Consider the following 24,001-nt stretch of genomic DNA (forward strand, 5'->3'; position numbering starts at 1 on the left):
CTTGAGGGTAGGGACTGATGTGAATGTACAATGTATATGTAAAGCGCTGCGTAAATTGATGGCGCTATATAAGTACCTGAAATAAATAAATAAATAAAACGTTAACCATGATTAAGCCCTTGATTTGCATTAGTGCAGTCAGAATGAATAATATGTGATGTTTTTGTCTGTGGGTTTTTTATGTGCCAGTGCAGCTTGTTTTTGACTTAAACCAATAAAGTCAAACTGCAATTAAACTGATGGGACTATTGACAGAAAGATGGACTGACAGAGGGATTTTTAGTATATCTCTAGCTTTGACAAAACATGGATGCAATGTTCTGGAAGAGTTCCTCCTTGGGAGAGGATATCCTTTTTATCTTCTCTCTTTGGGGAGAATGTGTTTTTTCTGCTCTCCCCTTCCTCCCCTGCTGGGGAAAGGTGGTCTTTTGCCAGTCCTTTCACCTAGGGAAAGAGAGGGCCTTTAGCCCTTCCCTTGCTGGTGAATAAATGAATGCTAAATGTCTGTGTGCCTGGATTTTGAGTGCCCAGGGCTGGAGCCCAGACCTTGAGGGTCTCACACTTCTCTTTAGGGCTAACTCCCACTACCCCCAGTTACTAGCGGTGCAAGATCCCTTGTTACCTAGGTGCTGTTACAGTGTGGGAATTTAAAATCTGAAAGGTAGGGGATAAATATATATATATATATATATATATATATATATATATATATATATATATATACACTGTATAAATATTGTGATCTTGGGGTGATTAAGCTCAGTGGTGTTGAGTATTTTTAGTAAGGCCACACCAAACTGTGGTTTATTGCTTGCCAGCCCACTTTTATTAAACAAAATTAAATTTTAACAGGAACAGTTGCCCACACAGGGGATTTCCAGCATCGGACACAGGTAATGAAAGTGCCAACCCACCCGTCTCTCTCTCCTCAGCAGCACCACTGCATAGCCCTCAACCTTTGGTATTCACTGGTCCCTCATACTGTCTCCCCCAACTCTGCTGGCTCTCTGGGCTCTCTTGGCTCTTTTAGCCTTTTAGCTGTGACACCCTGCTTCATGGGTCCACTCCCTGTACTGTAAATATTGGATCTCCTTTCAGCCCAACTCCTCTGACACCTCCAGATTGCCTCAGTCCATTGGACTCATCTCAACTCTGACAGTCCTCCAGATTAGCCATCTCGACTCCCTCAGTCCTAGTGCCAAGGAATCTTTCCTTCAGCACACAGTGCTTTCTCTTGAGCAGAGCACACCTGTCTCCTAATAGAAACCCTGAGTCCAAGCCTATCATTATAATGGTGTGCACACCTGCACATTCAGCCTTCTGGTCTTCTTCAAGAACTGCACAGTGGGCTGGAGATTTCTTCCCTCACAAAATTCTTTGAAAGCTCCAAACTCAAGAACTCAAACCGGGAATACCAAGATTTGGATAAATCAGTTTTCTTCACTCACAACTGATATTTCAGAGCCCTGCATTCTGCTTAGTGTGAACCCTGGTTAAAGTGTAATTCCAGTCATGACTCAACTAAGCTAAAATCTACCCCCACACCCAATTCTGAGACTATTCTATGTACCCTGTAAAAGGAAAGATGTCTATACCTACCTATTCTGAAATCGCTCCAGTCTGGTCACAGACTGCTTACTAGGAAGTAAGCTGCGACAAGCGTACACCGCTTAGCCTGGAACTGATGCCCACTTACAGTGAATATACTCTAAAAGAGTTCGTATCACCACAGAGTGGCATTGTGAATACAATGCAAAAATAACTAATGCCAAGTCCCGATATTGGAGATCATTAAAAAATAGTTGAAATGATGGACTTTATAGGCATAACACAAAAGATTAAAAAAGAGTTTAGATATTTATTACAAAAGTTGTTAAAAAGAATGTATATAGACTTACATATTTTTCACATAAAAATAATATAAAAAATAAATTGCTGTCCTTACTCGGCATTTTGTGCTGCCACCAAACGGAAATCCTTCAATGCTATATGTTTAAGGTCTCCGTTAGGGATTACACGAGCAGTAATTCTACTAACGCTTTATCTGGGATGCCCCTGACTGATCCAGTTTATACTTGGTCACACTGGATGATACCAATATTCCTGGGACAAACTTATTGCCAATCTCCTGCCAGACTTGACTGTCTCTGGATTTGCTGGAATATGCCAAAAGCTCCTGAGGAAGCATTACTGAACGCGTAACATGTAGAGCAAGTCAAGAAATTTTGTACACTGTCTCCTTTGAAACCTATTACAATTGAACAAGTCAAATGATCGAATACTTTGTTTAAAGATATATTTATTATGTAGATAGTGTATTCAATTTGCTTCCAGGTATTTTTTTGTGAAAAATATGTAAGTCTATATACAGTGAATATACCTCATTAAGCCCCAATGGAGTTAAAGTATTTAAAGAGAAGATCCAGTATGTCTCCTGCTTGCATCATTTTTATTTTTCTCAGTCATGTCATATGTTGTAGACTTAATTGACTGTGGGCTCAGCCCATTGTGTCACGTACCTTGTGGATGAGCCCGACTTGCAGGGGATGGCCTCTCTTGCGGCTCCGACTTTAGGGCCCTGGTAGGATATACAGGAAGCACAAGAGTCAGGAGTGGCACGAGTGCCTGGCAGGATCATCAGCAGGAAGTGGGTCGGGAACTCAGGAAGCGCTGTGCAGAAGAACTTCAGACTGAGCCGGAAGGTAGACTGGAACCTGGAAGGAGCTGGATCAGCAGATACATGCAGCAGACTGGAACCAAACAGCAGACTGGAACTGGACAGCAGACTGGAACCGGATAGCAGACTGGAACTGGACAGCAGACTGGAACCAAACAGCAGATTGGAACTGGATAGCAAACTGGAACTGGACAGCAGACTGGAGCTGGACAGCAGACTGGAGCTGGACAGCAGACTGGAACCAAACAGCAGACTGGAACTGGATAGCAGACTGGAACTGGACAGCAGACTGGAACTGGACAGCAGACTGGAGCTGGACAGCAGACTGGAACTGGGCAACAGACTGGAGTCGGATAGCAGACTGGAACTGGACAGCAGACTGGAGCCGGACAGTAGATTGGAACTGAAGTCAGGATACTAAGGCTGGAGAGTCAGACAAGCCGGATCGGTAATATAAAAAAATCAGATGTATAAAAATCCGCCCACTCATACACCCAAAAACGCTGCGCTGATGGCAAAAACCTAAATCTGAGCTGCTGCTTAAATGATAAGTATACAGTAAAAAATTGATTCACCACAAACTCGCTCCTAGTGAACTCAAAATAGCAGCCCTAAAGGTGATCCCTAATCAAATAATGAGGTGTAGTGAAGAGTGATAAGCTGATGTATCAACCTGTGCAATGATTACATCACGTCCTCATCCTTCATCATTAATGTGCATACAATGACATACTCAAAAAAATCACAAACGAATGGTGCATATACACCAATTAAGTGAATAACGTATCTGTGCACATACAAATATAATGTGAAAATTATAACTGAGAGCTAATGTGAATTAACTCGCAAAAAAATTATTATATCTAAAAAGTGTGTCCACAAACAATCCAAAAGTAAAATAGTCCAAAACAAAATCCGTGACGTGTTGTAGTGCAAATCTTCTACTTAAATGAATCTTCCACCGCACCTCTGTGACTGTGAATCCACTCCCCTTAGGTGAATGCACTCACCAGCTCCTTTTGCCCACACTCTCGTGTCAGGGCCAACAAGCTTTTATCCCACACTCACAAGGGATAAGATTGATCTTCAGTGGTAAACCTGTACACCTTTACTTCTCCAAAGTGTAATGCCCAAGAGCTCTCTCCACATGAAAAAAGAAAAATAATCCAATGGTGCAATAACGTAATAAAATTTATTAAAAATCAAAAAGCCCCTTCACCATTGCACTCACATCTTTAAAATTCACTGCAGGCTCAACAGTAACACAGCACAGCAAGTTGTCACAGCATAAAAAATGAAGTAAGTAAACCAGTGTGTGGTGGTCACGGCGGACCCAGGTACTGCGCTCTCAAAATACCCGTCTCACCCGATCCCTGGTGTAGATGTGACCGGCTTCCACCTATCCTCGTATGGCGCTCCCTGTCACAGCGTCCTACGTCACTCAAAAACGATTGCCGTGTAGCCACGCCCCGACATGTTTCGTCATAAAGACTTAGTCATGGGATGGGATCCCATGACTAAGTCTTTATGACGAAACATGTCGGGGCGTGGCTACACGGCAATCGTTTTTGAGTGACGTAGGACGCTGTGACAGGGAGCGCCATACGAGGATAGGTGGAAGCCGGTCACATCTACACCAGGGATCGGGTGAGACGGGTATTTTGAGAGCGCAGTACCTGGGTCCGCCGTGACCACCACACACTGGTTTACTTACTTCATTTTTTATGCTGTGACAACTTGCTGTGCTGTGTTACTGTTGAGCCTGCAGTGAATTTTAAAGATGTGAGTGCAATGGTGAAGGGGCTTTTTGATTTTTAATAAATTTTATTACGTTATTGCACCATTGGATTATTTTTCTTTTTTCATGTGGAGAGAGCTCTTGGGCATTACACTTTGGAGAAGTAAAGGTGTACAGGTTTACCACTGAAGATCAATCTTATCCCTTGTGAGTGTGGGATAAAAGCTTGTTGGCCCTGACACGAGAGTGTGGGCAAAAGGAGCTGGTGAGTGCATTCACCTAAGGGGAGTGGATTCACAGTCACAGAGGTGCGGTGGAAGATTCATTTAAGTAGAAGATTTGCACTACAACACGTCACGGATTTTGTTTTGGACTATTTTACTTTTGGATTGTTTGTGGACACACTTTTTAGATATAATAATTTTTTTGCGAGTTAATTCACATTAGCTCTCAGTTATAATTTTCACATTATATTTGTATGTGCACAGATACGTTATTCACTTAATTGGTGTATATGCACCATTCGTTTGTGATTTTTTTGAGTATGTCATTGTATGCACATTAATGATGAAGGATGAGGACGTGATGTAATCATTGCACAGGTTGATACATCAGCTTATCACTCTTCACTACACCTCATTATTTGATTAGGGATCACCTTTAGCGCTGCTATTTCAAGCCGGATCGGTAGCCAGGCGGACTGTGGATATGCCAGAGGGTCAGGCAGAAGAATAGTCAGACAAGCCGGGGTCGGATGCAGGCAGAAGACAGGGATGGTCGGAGACAAGCCGGTATCAGATGCAGGCAGATAACAAGGATAATCAGGAACAAGCCGGATCTTTAGTAAAGAGATACAGGTTCTCAAGGATCAACACACGTAACGCTGTAGAGCAGACAGCAAGATCCCAATGTGACAGCTAGGTTTAAATAGCCCGCCTGGTGCTAATAGGCGCGCGCGCGCACACGTGGATGCCTGTTACTGGCAGGATCTTCCTGACACACTGGCTGTACACACTCAGCCCTTTCCACACCCCTTTCCATTGTAATAACGAGGACACTTCTCCCTCCCCCAGTTCCTTGCACTCTAGAAAGAAATAGATACATCCCCCTTTCTTCCTTCTGGTTTGACAAAGGAGTGGATTTGCTCCAAAACATGTTACCACCCACTCTGTGATGTCACCACACCCCGACGTCCTTCTGGGTCCCAGTGCTAGCTTGCATTCCAGCTTGGTAACGATTCCAGCTTGGGGTTTCTGCACCCTCCTGCCCATCCACTAGAGCCTCTTCTGATGCCACGCAGCCACACTCCCTACCATCCACAGCAGGAGACCTAGAGGTGCACAGCTTCCTCCCGACCAATGTTGCCAACCGCCCATTAATTTACGGGCAGCCCGTAAATTTTATCCCATTTTTGGGGCTGCCCGTTAAAGCCTGTAAAAAATGTGACTGCGGGCCAACCATTACACTGTGCATGCGCTGTTCCCAAGGCCGCCGGGCTCGTATACACTCGGCTTTTTTTCGGCCAGGCGGGCACATGCGCAATGAGTAAGCGACATAATAGCGCCGCCTGGTGCCATTTTTGAATGGATGGCGTCATGGCGTGTCTTGGCACTGCATCACTGGAGCGGACAGGAGACCAAACCCCCAGCCTGCCGCTGCAGTGCACTATGGCTGGAGGAGCTTGTTTGGAGCTAGGAGCTCAGGATTCCCACCACCACAGCACTGTGTCCCTGTCTGCATTATCCGTCCTAGCTGCTTGACTCTAGAGACTCCCACTGCCAAACCCCTGACCTGCATTTATCAATCCATTGCTTGGCTGGCGGCTGCTATCTGTTGTGATGCCTACAGGCAGCAGTTATCAGGCAAGAATTGTAGTGGTTAGAAGTTTGTTCACAATCTCTGTCTTGCTATCGCCTGTATCCATCCTCTGACCACCTCTGTAACATGTCTACATGACCACCCCTGTATCATGTCTACATGCTCTGACCACCTCTGTACTATGTCCATATGACCACCTCTGTACCATGTCCACATGACCACCTCTGTACTATGTCCGCATGCTCTGACCAGCTCTGTACCATGTCCGCATGACCACCTCTGTACCATGTCCACATGCTCTGACCAGCTCTGTACCATACCATGTCCGCATGCTCTGACCACCTCTGTACCATGTCTGCATGCTCTGACCACCTCTGTACCATAGCGTGTCCGCATGACCACCTCTGTACCATGTCCGCATTCCTTGACCACCTCTCATGTCCGCACCTTCTACAGTGCAAGGGGGAATTCTGCAGACCCTGATGTAAGTGGGAATTCTGGTGTAAAGGGCAATGTAGTGGCCTCTGAGAAAAGGTGGTCTCTGGTGACCAGAGCCCCCCTTCCCTTTTACATCACAGTTCCACCTTAGATCATGATCTGCAGAGTTCCCTTGCACTGTAAGGGGGGAGCCTGTACACTGATGTATGGAGGAACTCTGTGCTGGTTGGGTTATATTAATATGACATGCAAATGGAGAAATATGTTTCTTGACTTGTGTTTAATGTAAACACATTGCTAATAGCACTAGCTACATGTTTATAGTTTAAATATTGATATTTGTACTGTTTAGTACTAAAAACGGCCATTTTAGGTACTCGTGCAATGTCAGTAATAAAATTCGGCTCTGTCAGTAAATTTCATGAGTTTTTGGTCAGTAAAAAAAATTGGTGCTGTTTGTAAATTTTGGTGTCCTGCCAGTAAATTTTAGTTCGGGGGGTTGGCAACACTACTTCTGACCCTCTGTTTCCTGAAGGCTGACCAGCACATTAGGACTGATGACTTGCCTATCTTTCAAACTCCTTGTTTTTTTAATGTGTTTTAATAAACTGAGTAGAGTACAGTACAGTAGATGCTGACACTTTCTGTTTATTTGTTTTTCTAGTGTGCCGAGGAGACCCAGTATCATGACCAGAGGAGATGCAGCTATCTTTATAATGGCCTTTACTATACCTGGATTTTTATCTACAGACATTTAGGGCTTTGTGGGAATTCCACTCACTCTCTATTTGCGCTTTCTATTTATCATTGTTTAATCTCAGATTAGTGCTGTGATCAACAAAACGACATCTGACAACTGCTAAACAATATCGTCTTTACACATTTCTTGACCTAATTCAGCAAAGTTCTGGAGCTGCACACAACTTCAAAAGTGTAAAATCAACCTTATTGTTCAGCAAAAGCACAAGCACTTCACCCAGGATCCTCCATTTACCACGTTTTGTCCCCTACTTTGGCTCTAAAATTAAACCCTGGGTGGAGTGTCTGTGCTTCTACTGAACAATAAAGTTGGTTTTATCCTTTGGCAGTGGTGTGCAGGTCCAGCACACTACTGAATTGTGTGGGAGGAATGAACCTTGAAGGAGTGTGCCCCTGTGAGTAGGACTAAAGGATTCCAGAGATCTTAGAAGCATCTTCATCTTTTGAGGGTCTTGACCTAGCCTACAATTCAGCTACAGATTCTTTTTTCAAGACCCAAGCTGAAACGGTTGACAGCTCAAGCATCACACCAGGAACTTGGCTGACAGCAAAAAAAAAGTCTAACAAACTCATCAGAGTCATTCACACCAGCCATTGTGCAAGAAGTTTTTTCTTTGCAAGCTGGATGCAGAGAACTCCTAAAAATGGACTTGCCAACAGGTTCCTTAATTTACTGTAGCTAACAAGCCTTGCCATCCTTGGAGAAGTGACCTGATGTCTTCATGGACTGTTTCAGGATGTGTCAAATTTAAGACACCGATAATCCATCTAAGACTTAATCCTTCTCTTATAGACTCATTCCACATTCATGGACTTGTTTTGTGTGATATTTGTTATAATGTAATTGCATCAGTAATATAGTGGTAACTACCAATATAATATAATAATACTATATATTATATAATGCCAAGTGGGGAATGTGCTGTAACTGCAGTCTCTTTCTTTTTTTACCCTTGGTATGTTCCCCTGATTCCTCTCCTGTGCAGCTCTAGTTAGTACAGTCCCTTGCTAGACACTACCTGCCTCTTACTCTGATTTTGGCATCCAAAACAGAAAAACAACAAAAAACAAACATAAAACAAACATTTACAGAGCTGAAACCCTCGTAGGGGCCAATGACATAAACATACAGGGGTCTAAAGACTAATGAGAGGGCTACATCTCTTAATGTTAAGGTGTGGCTCACATCCACGTTGTTATATACCTGTAGAGCAAAGAAAAAGTGCAAATTATGCAAGCATATAATGCAAGGGAGGGATGTCACACATAGAATATTGAAAAAATAAAGGAGATAATATCACCTCGTGAATATGTCAGAAGCAGTGGAGGATTTGGCTAACCATTTAGACCATACCTTGTCAAATTTGCTGGGGTAACCTTTGTTATCTTTATACAATGGTAGACCGTTGTTCACTATTGTTTCCAGAATGTAATAGATGGAGGAGAAGGTTTTTTCTAATGTAATGTTATCACTTTTCTGGCCTAAAAGAGCAGCAAACTAAACCGGGTGCATTCAGCCTCTGTGGGTACAATGTTTTCAACCAAGCATAGCAAACATACACTATTTTGCCAAAAGTATTGGGACACCTGCCTTTACACGCACATAAACTTTAATGGCATCCCAGTCATAGCCCATAGGGTTCAATATGGAGTTGCCCCACCCTTTGCACCTATAACAGCCTCAACTCTTCTGGGAAGGCTGTCCACAAGGTTTAGGGGTGTGTCTATGGGAATGTTTGACCATTCTTCCAGAAGCACATTTGGCAGGCACTGATGTTACAGCAGAGACTGCGAGCCAGGCCTTCTACTCCAATTTATCCCAGAGGTGTTCTATCGAGTTGAGGTCAGGACTCTGTGCAGGCCAGTCAAGGTCCTCCACCCCAAACTCGCTCATCAATGTACTTTTAAGGACCTTGCTTTGTGCACTGGTGCACAGTCATGTTGGAACAGGAAGAGGCCACCACCAAACTGTTCACACATAGTTGGGAGCATAATATTGTCCAAAATGTTTTGGTATGCTGACGCCTTAACCACTTCAGCCCCGGACCATTATGCTGCATAAGGACCAGAGGACTTTTTCCAATTTGGCACTGTGTCGCTTTAACTGCTAATTGCGGGGTCATGCAATGCTGTACCCAAACGAAATTTGCGTCCTTTTCTTCCCACAAATAGAGCTTTCTTTTGATGGTATTTGATCACCTCTGGCATTTTTATTTTTTGCGCTATAAACGGAAAAAGACCGAAAATTTTGAAAAAAAAAATGATATTTTCTACTTTTTGTTATAAAAAATCCAATAAACTCAATTTTAGTCATACATTTAGGCCAAAATGTATTCGGCCACATGTCTTTAGTAAAAAAAATGTCAATAAGCGTATATTTATTGGTTTGCGCAAAAGTTATAGCATCTACAAATTAGGGTACATTTTCTGGAATTTACACAGCTTTTAGTTTATGACTGCTTATGTCATTTCTTGAGGTGCTAAAATGACAGGGCAGTACAAAACCCCCCCAAATGACCCCATTTTGGAAAGTAGACACCCCAAGAAAATTGCTGAGAGGCATGTTGAGCCCATTGAATATTAATTTTTTTTGTCCCAAGTGATTGAATAATAACAAACAAAAAAAAAATTACAAAAAGTTGTCACTAAATGATATATTGCTCACACAGGCCATGGGCATATGTGGAATTGCACCCCAAAATATATTCAGCTGCTTCTCCTGAGTACGGGGATACCACATGTGTGAGGCTTTTTGGGAACCTAGCCGCGTACGGGACTCCAAAAACCAAGCACCGCCTTCAGGCTTTCTAAGTGCGTAAATTTTTGATTTCACTCTGACCCCATTTTGGAAAGTAGACACCCCAAGCTATTTGCTTTGAGGCATGTTGAGTCCATGGAATATTTTATATTTTGACACAAGTTGCGGGAAAGTGACAATTTTTTTTTTTTTTTGCACAAAGTTGTCACTAAATGATATATTGCTCACACAGGCCATGGGCATATGTGGAATTGCACCCCAAAATACGTTTAGCTGCTTCTCCTGAGTATGGGGGTACCACATTTGTGGGACTTTTTGGGAGCCTAGCCACGTACGGGGCCCCGAAAACCAATCATCGCCTTCAGGATTTCTAAGGGTGTACATTTTTGATTTCACTCTTCACTGCCTATCACAGTTTCGGAGGCCATGGAATGCCCAGATGGCACAACCCCCCCCCCAAATGACCCCATTTTGGAAAGTAGACACCTCAAGCTATTTCCTGAGAGGCATGGTGAGTATTTTGCAGCTCTCATTTGTTTTTGAAAATGAAGAAAGACAAGAAAAAAATTTTTTTTTTTCTTTTTTCAATTTTCAAAACTTTGTGACAAAAAGTGGGGTCTGCAAAATACTCACTATACCTCTCAGCAAATAGCTTGGAGTGTCTACTTTCCAAAATGGGGTCATTTGGGGGGGGGTTTGTGCCACCTGGGCATTCCATGGCCTCCGAAACTGTGATAGGCAGTGAAGAGTGAAATCAAAAATGTACGCACTTAGAAAGCCTAAAGGCGGTGCTTGGTTTTTGGGGTCCCGTACGCGGCTAGGTTCCCAAAAAGTCTCACACATGTGGTATCCCCGTACTCAGGAGAAGCAACAGAATGCATTTTTGGGTGTAATTTCACATATTCCCATGGCATGTTTGAGCAATATATCATTTAGTGACAACTTTGTGCAAAAAAAAAAAAATTGTCTCTTTCCCGCAACTTGTGTCACAATAAAAAATATTCCATGGACTCGACATGCCTCTCAGCAAATAGCTTGGGGTGTCTACTTTCCAAAATGGGGTCATTTGGGGGGGGTTTGAACTGTCCTGGCATTTTATGCACAACATTTAGAAGCTTATGTCACACATCACCCACTCTTCTAACCACTTGAATACAAAGCCCTTTCTGACACTTTTTGTTTACATGAAAAAATTATTTTTTTTTGCAAGAAAATTACTTTGAACCCCCAAACATTATATATTTTTTTTAAAGCAAATGCCCTACAGATTAAAATGGTGGGTGTTTCATTTTTTTTTCACACAGTATTTGCGCAGCGATTTTTCAAACGCATTTTTTGGGGAAAAAACACACTTTTTTAAATTTTAATGCACTAAAACACACTATATTGCCCAAATGTTTGATGAAATAAAAAAGATGATCTTAGGCCGAGTACATGGATACCAAACATGACATGCTTTAAAATTGCGCACAAACGTGCAGTGGCAACAAAATAAATACATTTTTAAAAGCCTTTAAAAGCCTTTACAGGTTACCACTTTAGATTTACAGAGGAGGTCTACTGCTAAACTTACTGCCCTCGATCTGACCTTTGCGGTGATACCTCACATGCATGGTGCAATTGCTGTTTACATTTGACGCCAGACCGACGCTTGCGTTCGCCTTAGCGCGAGAGCAGGGGGGGACAGGGGTGCTTTTTTTTTTTTTTTTTTTTCTATATTATTTTTTTGCTTTTTTATCTTATTTTTAAACTGTTCCTTTCATTTTTTTTAAATCATTTTTATTGTTATCTCAGGGAATGTAAATATCTCCTATGATAGCAATAGGTAGTGACAGGTACTCTTTTTTGAAAAAATTGGGGTCTATTAGACCCTAGATCTCTCCTCTGCCCTCAAAGCATCTGACCACACCAAGATCGGTGTGATAAAATGCTTTCCCAATTTCCCAATGGCGCTGTTTACATCCGGCGAAATCTAAGTCATAAAATGCTCGTAGCTTCCAGTTTCTTAGGCCATAGAGATGTTTGGAGCCACTATGGTCTCTGATCAGCTCCATGGTCAGCTGGCTGAATCACCGGCTGCATTCTCAGGTTCCCTGTTGAGACAGGAGAGCCAGAGAAAAACACGGAAGACGATGGGGGGGGGCATTCCCTCCCACTGCTTGTAAAGGCAGACTAGAGGCTAATTAGCTGCTAGGATTGCTTTTACATGAAAGCCGACCGCTGGCTGAAAAGAATGATACCAAGATGATACCTAAACGTGCAGACATCATTCTGGTGTAACCACTCAAAGTCGTGAATGGCGTACCTGAAGACAAAAAAATGGTTAACAATAAAGCACAGTAAACGGTAAAGTATAAAAAATTGCATACCTGAAAAGCAAACATGATAAAACATAATAACAATAAAACATTGCAGAATAGAATACAGTAAAAAAGAGCAGAACAATAGAGAGAGAATAGAGAGAGAGAGAGAACAATAAAACGACAAAATTTTTTTTTTTATTTTATATTTTTTTTTGTTTTTTTTTTTACACTGTTTTTGTAACTGTAACTTTTATAACTTAAACCGGTTCCAGGTTCGGATCTCTCAAAATGCGATGGCATCTTGGGAGACCCTGTGAAACTGTGCCTAGTCTGTGCAATGCTGTACCCTACGCTAATACTCAACTAGTGTATGGTAGCGTTCAAAACATTCACCAATGCAAAGACCAGGATTGTCAGGACAGGAGGGACAATAATAGTGGGTGTCACGCCTATATCCGTGCTTGCTGCAGACACAACATCTTTTTTGGGGGGTTCGTTGGGTAGGGGTACTCGGGAGGACATAAAGAAAATGCCTCTCATGCAGCGGACTGCATTTGGTTGGGGATGTAAATGGAGAAAGTACGGGTGCTGCAGAAGTGGTGGGTTCCCAATTAGGATTGGCGAATGCAGCAGGAAGGGCACTATGGGCACGACGGGCCTGTGTTTGTCTTCTTGGTGGCAGCGGGACACTAATTGTGCTTGCCTCCTCACCAGTTTGAACTGCACTTATGGGACTCGCCTCGTCACCAAGTGTTACTGCAGTGCTGGTTTGACTACGACCGGGGTGTACTAGGCTGCTGGTGCTTGCCAGTTCACCAAAATGCTACCAAAAAAACTGTTAGCGATCGCAGGGATCAGGCCTGACTCTGCGAACGCTGCAGTTATGCGTTTAGTGTTTTGTAAGTGACAGTGATCGATCGATACTGCACTTGGGTGGGCTGGGACGGGCCAGGCGGAGGGGCAAAACACAGGTGCTAGCAGGTATCTGGGCTGATCCCGCTAACACTGCATTTTTGGGAACCCTAAACTGCTGGGGACGCTAGTATAGATCTGATCGGATCAGATATTGATCCGTTCAGATACTATACCACTAAGGGAGGCGTATGCTGCGTGCGTGGGTGTTAGCGATACTAGCGCTAATCTGACGCTGCCTGGGGCGACGCATATCACCGCCGGGCGATCAGGGGGCTAAACCTTTATTAGGTAATAAACGGCGGGTGCCCTGACACTATAAAAAGTAAACGAACTAACCAGCGTCACCCGTAACCGTTATACGGTGATTAGTGGTGAAAGGGTTAACTAGGGGGCAATCAAGGGGTTAAAACATTTATTAGGTAGTATATGGGGGTCCCTGTCGCTATAAAACGCTGAGGGCGAACCTAAATATTTCCGTCCCTAACTAGCGTCACCAGCGACACTAATACAGCGATCAGAAAAATGATCGCTTAGCGACACTGGCGACAAGGGGTGATCAAGGGGTTAAAACTTTATTAGGGGGTGTTAGGGGGGTACCCTAGACCTAAAGGGGGCTAATACTAACTGCCCTAACACAGTAACTGTCACAAACTGACACCATGCAGTAATCAGAAAAAAAAAAAACTGCTTGGTGTCAGTGTGACAGGGAGGGGTGATTGGGGGGTGATCGGGGGGCGATCGGGGGGGAATCGGGGGTGTAAAGTGTGCCTGGCATGTTCTACTGTGTGAGTTTGTGCACTTACATTACAGTCTTCTCTCCTTGGCGCTGGAACGGAAACTGCCGAGCCGAGGAGAGATGACATCACATCCTCTGCCTGTGTGTACTACACACAGGCAGGGGAGGATTCTCATTGGCTGGGAGCGATCGCGAGGGGGGGGCCACGATCGGATGGCCTCCCCCTCATCTCTGATCGCTGCCAGACCAACGGCGACCGCCTCAGGCACCGGGGGGGGGTCCAATCGGACCCCCCGCCCGCGGGAAGGCAATCACGTACCAGGTACGTGATTTTGCCTGCCCGTGCCATTCTGCTGACGTACATCAGCGTGAGGCGGTCGTCAAGTGGTTAATAGTTCCCTTCACTGGCACTAAGAGGCCTAGCCCAACCCCTGAAATACAACCCCACACCATAATCCCCCTCCATCAAATGATTTGGACCAGTGCACAAAGCAACTCTGCCCCTCCACCCCAAAGCACCTTGTCCCCATGTTGATGGTCTGTGGGCATGGGGCTTTTTGGTATCTGGATGCCGCCAGCCATGTAAATGAGTATGGGGTACATATAACCCCTACCCATTCACCAAAAAAGTGTACAAAGTGAATAAAGACAGTACACAAGTTTTTGACAATTCCTTTATTAGTAAATAAAAAACAATGTCCCCTGATGTAGATCCATCTCACGCCGCCCACCGCACTGCCTGACCCGAACCCAAAAAAAGAAAAAAAAACCTTCGGTCTCGTCAGGGGCTCCCCATAGACTGCCTGCTCTTCCACTGGACCTTTTTTTCACAATAGGTAAGGGGTGGATTCACCCAATGATGTCAGCAGGCGACCCTGCCCCCTTGTGACATCATCAACCCACCATTCCCCGGTCAGCGACGCCACAAGCGGCGGGGGTCACCTGCTGACATCATCGGGTGATTCCTTTGGGGGAATTGTTTTTTATTTTTTAATAAAGGAATTGTCGAAAAATTGTGTACTGTTTTTATTCACTTTGTACAACTGTCCCCAAATGCCAGGCTCAACTCAAAGGAGCCTGAATACCAAGGTTTAAATTATCAGTGCTACATCAGATAGATGGAAACCAGTTAAACCACCTTCCAGATCAACTTGTCGGAAGGATATTAATTATTAAAAGGCATAAACTTTGCTATAGTCCTGTTTACTCTTTTACAAATTTTCTCCAGATATTTAAGTTTCAGATTAATCAAATAATTAAATCGTAGAACAATCTCAGAGAAAAACAAAGCCAAAAGATCTATCTTAAATTAAATCCAAAGTCCTATGTAAGCCTAAGTCATTACCAGACAAATGTAAGATAATTAAAGCAGGAGGCGCAAAGGAAGAATACAATAAAGACAAAACAGGATGCAAGTCAAACCATGACAGGCCTCATCGGCCATACCAACGAATCTGAAAAGAATTACAGTCAAGACCTAAATTAACCTCATAAACTCGAAGAGAAGCCTGAAGCTTGGCCCAGTAAATGAACGGATGTCCGATAATCCATACATTGCGTTGTGAACCTAAAAATCAGAGAAACATAGATTTAGGTCTATATAAGTCCAAGAACAATCAGATCCAACCACCCAAACCTTTTATAGCTGGCACTGACATACCCAACCTGGCAGCCTCAGTCGCAGCAAAAATGAAAAGAATGAGTGGTGATGCATAAATGCCCCAACTCAAGATGGCAAAGACATTTTTTCAAAACAATTGTAAATTGGTATAAGCGGAAAACCAGAGCTGTGAACCAAGAGTTTGTTGCTTTTTGTGCACACGAATGCAAATAACAGGACAATAAAGAAAAAGCACAGACCACAGATCCAGGAATTTGATGAATAACAATCCAACGTCCCTTCCGCAGCTGATCAGTCTTGCTATAACGTAGGAGGATCTTAATATGAACCCATGAAAACAACCGAATACAGCAAGCCTCCAGCAGACGAAGAAAATTTAGGCAATGATTCCGAAATACGGAAGGCCCCAAAAAAACAGAGGCTGAATGAGAAGAGCTTCTGTATCTGAAAAGCTTACAGCTCCTGAGGCAATCAGTAGACAAAAAACAATGCTTATGGTACCCTTTATGGGCCTGTTTCACCCCTCAATTTCACAAAAAAAGAAACATCTGACAAAATTTTAACCAACTGGGAGTAAGAATAAGAATAAAAACATGACAAAGAATCAACAACAACGTTAGTATGACCAGGGACATATTTAACTTTATTTCATATATTAAGAGCAAGACATTTAAAAACTAAGGACATACAATTGATGGTGTAAACCATCCATTTGTTGTCTGAATGAAACAAGAGATGGGAATTACGAAGTTGCTCTCCCCAAAGCTCCAAGGCAACTAAAATAGGAAAGATTAGTGCATTGCATCCAAAGGGTCAGTGTTCTATTCCCCATCCCTGCCTCTCAATATATAATTATCTCCCTGATTTTGCCACCAAATGAGAATACACCCTTCATATTCTTGTAAATATTTTATTATATCTTTTCATGTGACAACACTGAAGAAATGACACTTTGCTACAATGTAAAGTAGTGAGTGTAGTGAGTGTACAGCTTGTATAACAGTGTAAATTTGCTGTCCCCTCAAAATAACTCAACACACAACCATTAATGTCTAAACCGCTGGCAACAAAAGTGAGTACACCCCTACGTAAAAATGTCCAAATTGGGCCCAATTAGCCATTTTTCCTCCCCGGTGTCATGTGACTTGTTAGTGTTACAAGGTCTCAGGTGTGAATGGGAAGCAGGTGTGTTAAATTTGGTGTTATCGATCTCACTCTCCCATACTGGTCACTGGAAGTTCAACATGGCACCATATGGCAAAGAACTCTCTGAAGATCTGAAAAAAAGAATTGTTGCTCTACATAAAGATGTCATAGGCTATAGGAAGATTGCCAATACCCTGAAACTGAGCTGCAGCACGGTGGCCAAGACCATACAGTGGTTTAACAGGACAGGTTCCATTTAGAACAGGCCTTGCCATGGTCAACTAAAGAAGTAGAGTGCACGTGCTCAGCGTCATATCCAGAGGTTGTCTTTGGGAAATAGAAGTATGAATGCTGCCAGCATTGCTGCAGAGGTTGAAGGGGTGGGGGGTCAGCCTGTCAGTGCTTAGACCATACACCACACATTGCATCAAACTGGTTTGCATGGCTGTCGTCCCAGAAGGAAGCCTCTTCCAAAGATGATGCACAAGAATGCCGCAAACAGTTTGGGGAAGACAAGCAGACCAAGGATATGGATTACTGGAACCATTTCCCTTTGTCTGATGAGACCAAGATAAACTTATTTGGTTTAGATGGTGTCAAGCATGTGTGGTGGCAACCAGGTGAGGAGTACAAAGACAAGTGTGTCTTGCCTACAGTCAAGCATGGTGGTGGGAGTGTCATGGTCTGGGGCTACATGAATGCTGCTGGCACTGGGGAGCTATAGTTCATTGAGGGAACCATGAATGCCAACATGTACTGTGACATACTGAAGCAGAGCATTTTCCCCTCCCTTAGGAGACTGGGCCGCAGGGCAGTATTCCAACATGACAACGACCCCCAAACACACCTCCAAGACGACCACTGCCTTGCTAAAGAAGCTGAGGGTAAAGGTGATGGACTGGCCAAGCATGTCTCCCGAACTAAACCCCATTGAGCATCTGTGTGGCATCCTCAAACGGTAGGTGGAGAAGCGCAAGGTCTCTAACATCCACCAGCTCCGTGATATCGTCATGGAGGAGTGGAAGAGGACTCCAGCGGCAACCTGTGAAGCTCTGGTGAACTCCATGCCCAAGAGGGTTAAGGCAGTGCTGGGAAATAATGGTGGCCACACAAAATATTGACACATTGGGCCCAATTTGGACATTTTCATTTAGGGGTGTACTCACTTTTATTGCCAGCGGCTTATACATTAATGGCTGTGTGTTGAGTTATTTTGAGGGGACAGGAAATTTACACTGTTAAGCCCTGTACACACAATCAGAAAATCGTACGGAAAATACCGATTTCGAAGCGATCGTACGATAATCGGATCGTTCGTACAGAGCTTTCGAGAGCTGATCAGGACAGTTCATCCGATATTAGTCTATCGGACATGCACAAAAAATGTTTTCATACGATGCCAGATTGTACGATTTTCGTTTAATCAGTACAGCTATCGTTTGAAAATGCAATACAAATGCATTACAACACATGTCATCACTTCCAAATTTTATTTCTGTCATGCGGGAATTTTCGGGACTTTAGTAAACTCATCAGATTCGATCTGAGATTAGCATGCAACAAAAAACAGACGATCATTCGTCCGATAATCTCATCGTGTGTATGGGGCTTTATACAAGCTGTACACTCACTACTTTACGTTGTAGCAAAGTGTCATTTCTTCAGTGTTGTCACATGAAAAGATATAATAAAATATTTACAAAAATGTGAGGGGTGTACTCACTTTTGTGAGATACTGTAGATCTGTGGGGGTCTGAGATAAACACTGGTTGCTGACAAGGTAATTTACTGTGTATGCTTAGTGCAGAGCTATGCTCAAGATATGATAAATAATGATGATTTTTTTTACAAAAAAAATATGTGAAAAGTGTGGCATGCATTTGTATTCAGCCCCCGAGTCAATACTTTGTAGAACCACCTTTTACTGCAACTACAGCTGCAAGTCTTTTTAGGGATCTCTCTACCAGCTTTTCACATCTAGGGAGTGACATTTTTGCACATTCTTCTTTGCAAAATAACTCTGTCAGATTGGATGGAGAGTGTCTGTGAACAGCAATTTTCAAGTCTTGCCACAGACTCTCAATTGGATTCAGGTCTGGACTTTGAAAGTTCAAGTTTGGCCTCATCTGACCAGAGCACCTTCTTTAACATGTTTGCTGTGTCCCCCACATGGCATCTTGCAAACTGCAAAGGGACTTCTAATGGCTTTCTTCCTGCTACTCTTCCATAAAGGCCAGATTTGTGGAGTGCATGACTAATAGTTGTTGGACCGATTCTCCAACCTGAGCTGTGGATCTCTGCAGCTTCTCCAGTGTTACCATGGGCCTCTTGGCTGCTTCTCTGATTAAAGCTCTCCTTGCCTGTCAGTTTAGGTGTCTTGGTAGGTTTGCCGTTGTGCCATACTCTTTCCATTTTCAGATGATGGATTGAACAGTGCTGTGAGAGTTTCAAACCTTGGGATATTTTTTTATAGTCTAACCCTGCTTTAAACTTCTCCACAACTTTATCCCTGACCTGTCTAGCGTGTTCCTTAGCCTTCGTGATGCTGCTGTTCGCTAAGTTTCTCTACCAAACCTCTGAGGGCTTCACAGAACAACTTTATTTATACTGAGATTAAATTACACACAGGTGGACTCTATTTACTAATTAGGTGACTTCTGAAGGCAATTGGTTCCACTACATTTTAGTTAGGGGTTCCAGAGTAAAGGGGGCTGAATACAAATGCAGGCCACACTTTTCACATATTTATTTGTAAAAATTTTCGACTTCACCATTATATGCCACTTTGCTGCTCTATCACATAAAATCCCAATAAAAACGTACATTTATTTTGTTATAATATGATAAAATGTGAAAAATTTCAAGGGGTATGAATACTTTTTCAAGGCACTGTACATATTACAGGATGCTTACTGTGTCTTTTACTTGGCCAGGCCTTTTATTTGTTACCTTTGCAGTCGAGATGACAAGGTCCTGATGAAGCTATCAGCAAAATGCGTCGACCTCTAATATCAATGTGCTTAACCATTGCGCTTTTTTGGCTGGTATAGTTATATGACCAATGGCACAGGATACTGCAATCTCTGTTTTTATCTATTGTTCTTTTATAAATGTTTATAATATAACTTTTTTATACATATACATTGTGTAATTGTTCCTTTCTGGTACCAGTAAAGTCCCATCTAGTTAGTTTCTTTTCTTTTTGCACAAATTACAATGCATGTGGTACCGCCTAAAACAGCCATAAAAATCCTTTTTTTGTATGCCAATTCGCAAAATCGATCCAGCTGAAAACATGACAAAGAATCAACAACAAATTTAGTATGACCAGGGACATATTCAACTTTATTTCATACATTAAGAGCTAGACATTTAAATACGAAGGACATACAATTGATGGCGTAACCCACCCATTTGTTGTCTGAATGAAATAAGAGACTGTAATTACGAAGTTGCTCTCCCTAAAGCTCCAAGGCAACTAAAATGGGAAAGACTTCCAGTAGGACTATATTTCTGGTCAGATCACTACCAAACCACAATCTAGGCCAAGAAGCCACTTGCCAGAAGACACCATAACCATAAGCCCCAGCAGCCTCCATAAATAAAAAAATAATGGAGGCATCGCAAAAAGAGGTATGGCAAAATGAACAGCCATTGTATAAAGATATTCATCCCATACCAGCAAATCCGCTACCAAATCAGAATACATCAGCAAATCTAATAAGGACTGCAAAGTGTGAACCATCACCTTAAGTTTAGAAAGGATAAAAAGCGACCAAGTTGTGTAAAAAATGTACTTATGGCTAAGATGGAATCTCGTTTCCCCTCAGCCAATCAATGGTGATACTTAGGAATTCAAAACAATTCATCAGCCAAATTGATTTCTCCACAGCCAACGGAACACTGAAACGTCTACAAGTTCTGCGGAATACCAAAAACAAATAGAGGCAATCCGGAGAATAAGCTGGACCTAGGAACAAGAAGTTGTTTAAATAATCATCTAAATATTGTAACAAATGATCAAATCCAGTCTTAAATAATAACCCAAAGAGTTGTATGCAGAAGCGTGAATTGGCAAGAAACAAAATGTGGACTTAGTATCCGCTTCGCCAACAAAGCAAATATACCAAGTTGGCGTATGTTAACCATCGCATCATCAAATGGTGAGGATCCAGATGGAAAGGACAGGTGTTGAATTAAAAGATAACTATTCCTTTTTGGGTATCAGACCAAGAGGCAAAACCCTGAAAGTTGAAAAGGGGGAACGGTAGGGGGTCTGAAACATTGCATTTATATACTTCTTTCAATATTTTTTTCCGCAACAATGTCAGAAAAACTATGTACCAAGGGCAGATTATCAAAATAAAGGCAACCTGTGGCAAAACAAAAAAAAAAACGGTAACTGGAAACCAAAATTGAAGCCTTTAAATAAGAGATCCTCCGTCTGACGATTCAGCCAGGTTTGGAGAAATGGTAACATTTCGACTAATTTCACTGGAGTTGCTGCCTCCGGCAAGGCCAGTGTTTGAAGCAACGAAAAGCTGGATGAGCACCAGAGCAAGAGGCATTCGTGTTTATACTGGCATGAGTTAGGCCATTCACATTGCCGCTCGTTAACACCAAAACAAAATCCTTTTTTTAAAGGGGCCGGGGCTGAGAATACTGAGTAGGCAAAGGCTTTTTCTGTGGAATCAGAAGGTTCAGCCACAAACCTACATTTGTGGCTCCCCATTTCAGGTGTTTGTGAACAAATAATTTCTGACAGCATGATTCGTCGTAAAAGAACTATTCCAATCCTGAGAAGTTTTTACACGACTCAAGAATTATTTCTTTTAAAACATATCGCTACACAATACAGGGAGTTATTCACCTATAACACTAGCAAAAATACAAAAGGCTTGTAGCCAATTATTAAACATACAAGGGCCGATTTACGTCTATTGTTGTCAGACTTGTCCAACTCTTTTATTATCTAATTGGTTATCCTTAACAGATGGGAGGAGGGAAAGGAGGTCAATATAATTGCTTCTCCAAATTATTTTTTTAAAATATGTAGACAGATAAAACTCTAAAGGGGAAATCTCACGCACCATGGCCTCCTTAAGGCAGCTGTCTGAAATTGAAGAAAGATGGGCCGGCAGAGGAGTCAGTGTTTGATTATTAAGGGGCAATAGGTCACCAGTCTTGGTAATAGGAGGAACGGAATTATTTGAATTAGACCAATCCTGCAATGGAGGTTCAAAAGGGTTAGAAAAACCCATGGAAAGACAATGTTTAAAATTATCGGGAAAAGAAACAAAGACATTTACCCAAAGTAATAGCGAACACAAGTGTTCAGACTCACAACCAGGAGTTTGCTGTGAATCAGGCATTAAGGACTCAAGTGACATTGTAGACCTGCATAGCTCCTCTGGCTTGGGCATTGATAAAGGCATGGAATTTGTTAAATTAGCTACAGGAGAAGAAACAACAGGTATGTGAGTGTCAAGTAATAGAGAAATAGCAGAGCGAGAGGGCATAGATACAGTGGCCAGAACAGATTGTGAAGCTGAGGAAACCAAAGGGTTAAATTGCACACTTTCCACATTCCCTGAGGGACCTGGTAACATAACAGAAGGTAGAAGTTTAGGGAAATTGATTAAAGAACTGGCAGATGAGGAGTTAATCACTGCATCCACTGCCCCATTAGACATTAGACAATTCAGAGATAGAGTGCAGGGAAGGAACTAATAAAGTCCCACTGCTCTTTTGCTTTTTAGGCTGTGGAGGCTCCAGGATTTGATCCTGTGAACTGGCTTTGGCTTCAGGGACCACTGACAGCTTGGTTTCTCTGCTCCCGCACCGCTCTCAAGCTCCTGGCCGGGGAGGTGGGCAGAGGAGGCAATGAGGTTACCGGAAGTGGGACTGAAGATTGGCAGGCAGAGGAAAAAGAGAGGGACAAATCAAGTTGGCGGACCGGAGGAGGGGCCACAGCGAAAAGAAGTAAAGAGGAAGGCAACAGAGGAGGGACCGAAGGAAGAACAGGCAGCGGAGAAGGGGGGAGGTAGAGAAGATGGGAGCTGAAAGGAGGAAGAAGGAGGCAGAGAGGAAAGGCATTGGCGCATCCCCATCCGGTGCCAATGCCCCTTCCATCATCTCATGCAACAGAAATTCTATGGTGAGAAGAGAGCCAATACAGGAGATGCTTGTTCTTCAGCTGCCGACGTTGGTCTGACATCTCATCTGTAATTTCTTTTTTAATCTTTATGTCACCTGACAGGCTTCAGAACTCTCCAGAAGATTTGAAAAAACACATGACAGGTAAGTAACAAATCACTTAACAGTTTAACTGCCCATTTCAGTTGGTCCCAGGGGTTACTATTGTGCTCCCCCCACCTTTCATTCTAAACAAGAAGTAAAAGCACTTTAAAACCAAATCTCATTCATTTCTCTGTCTCTCATTTTCAAAATTCAAAACGCAAGCAGCATTACAAGAAAGATTTTAGACATTATGTTGATGTTTTTTTTTTTTTTTTTATTGCTAACTTCTGATGATCTTAAAGTACAGCTCACAGTTGCAAAACAAAACTCTAATTTGAAAAATGTGTGTAAAAAAGTTGTGTTTTTCACATGCTTATTCATGTTTTTGAGACTGGAAATCAAGATATGAAACTAGATTCTGCATGGATTTTCTCTTCGGACCCAGCCAGATGCTTCACATGGAAACACTCTGGATATATGCTACTGGAAACTCCCCAGAGGGAAAGCAAGGACATTGTTGATAAACTATAAAAATAAATCGATCCTGTATTACATTTTATTTTGATCTTGAAACCAGTCTTTATTTTAGTTTTAGCAAAAGCGAGGAATTATCATTATCATTTTTTCTATATTTAACCAACAACATATTGATACTCAGACAGTAGGGAATAATGTCAAAGGCAATTTACTAGGACATAGGTAATAAAAAAAAATAGCACTATGAATATCTATGAATATGAATATCCATAGTAGGTCTTGGGAATAGTGTCAATAAAATCAAATTATTAAAAACTGTCAGTGCATGCTGTATTACATACTGTTCATACTCACTCAGGCACTATGGAATTTGTT

Source organism: Aquarana catesbeiana, linkage group LG05 (assembly GCF_042186555.1).
Source record: "Aquarana catesbeiana isolate 2022-GZ linkage group LG05, ASM4218655v1, whole genome shotgun sequence".
Taxonomy (NCBI): Eukaryota; Metazoa; Chordata; class Amphibia; order Anura; family Ranidae; genus Aquarana; species Aquarana catesbeiana.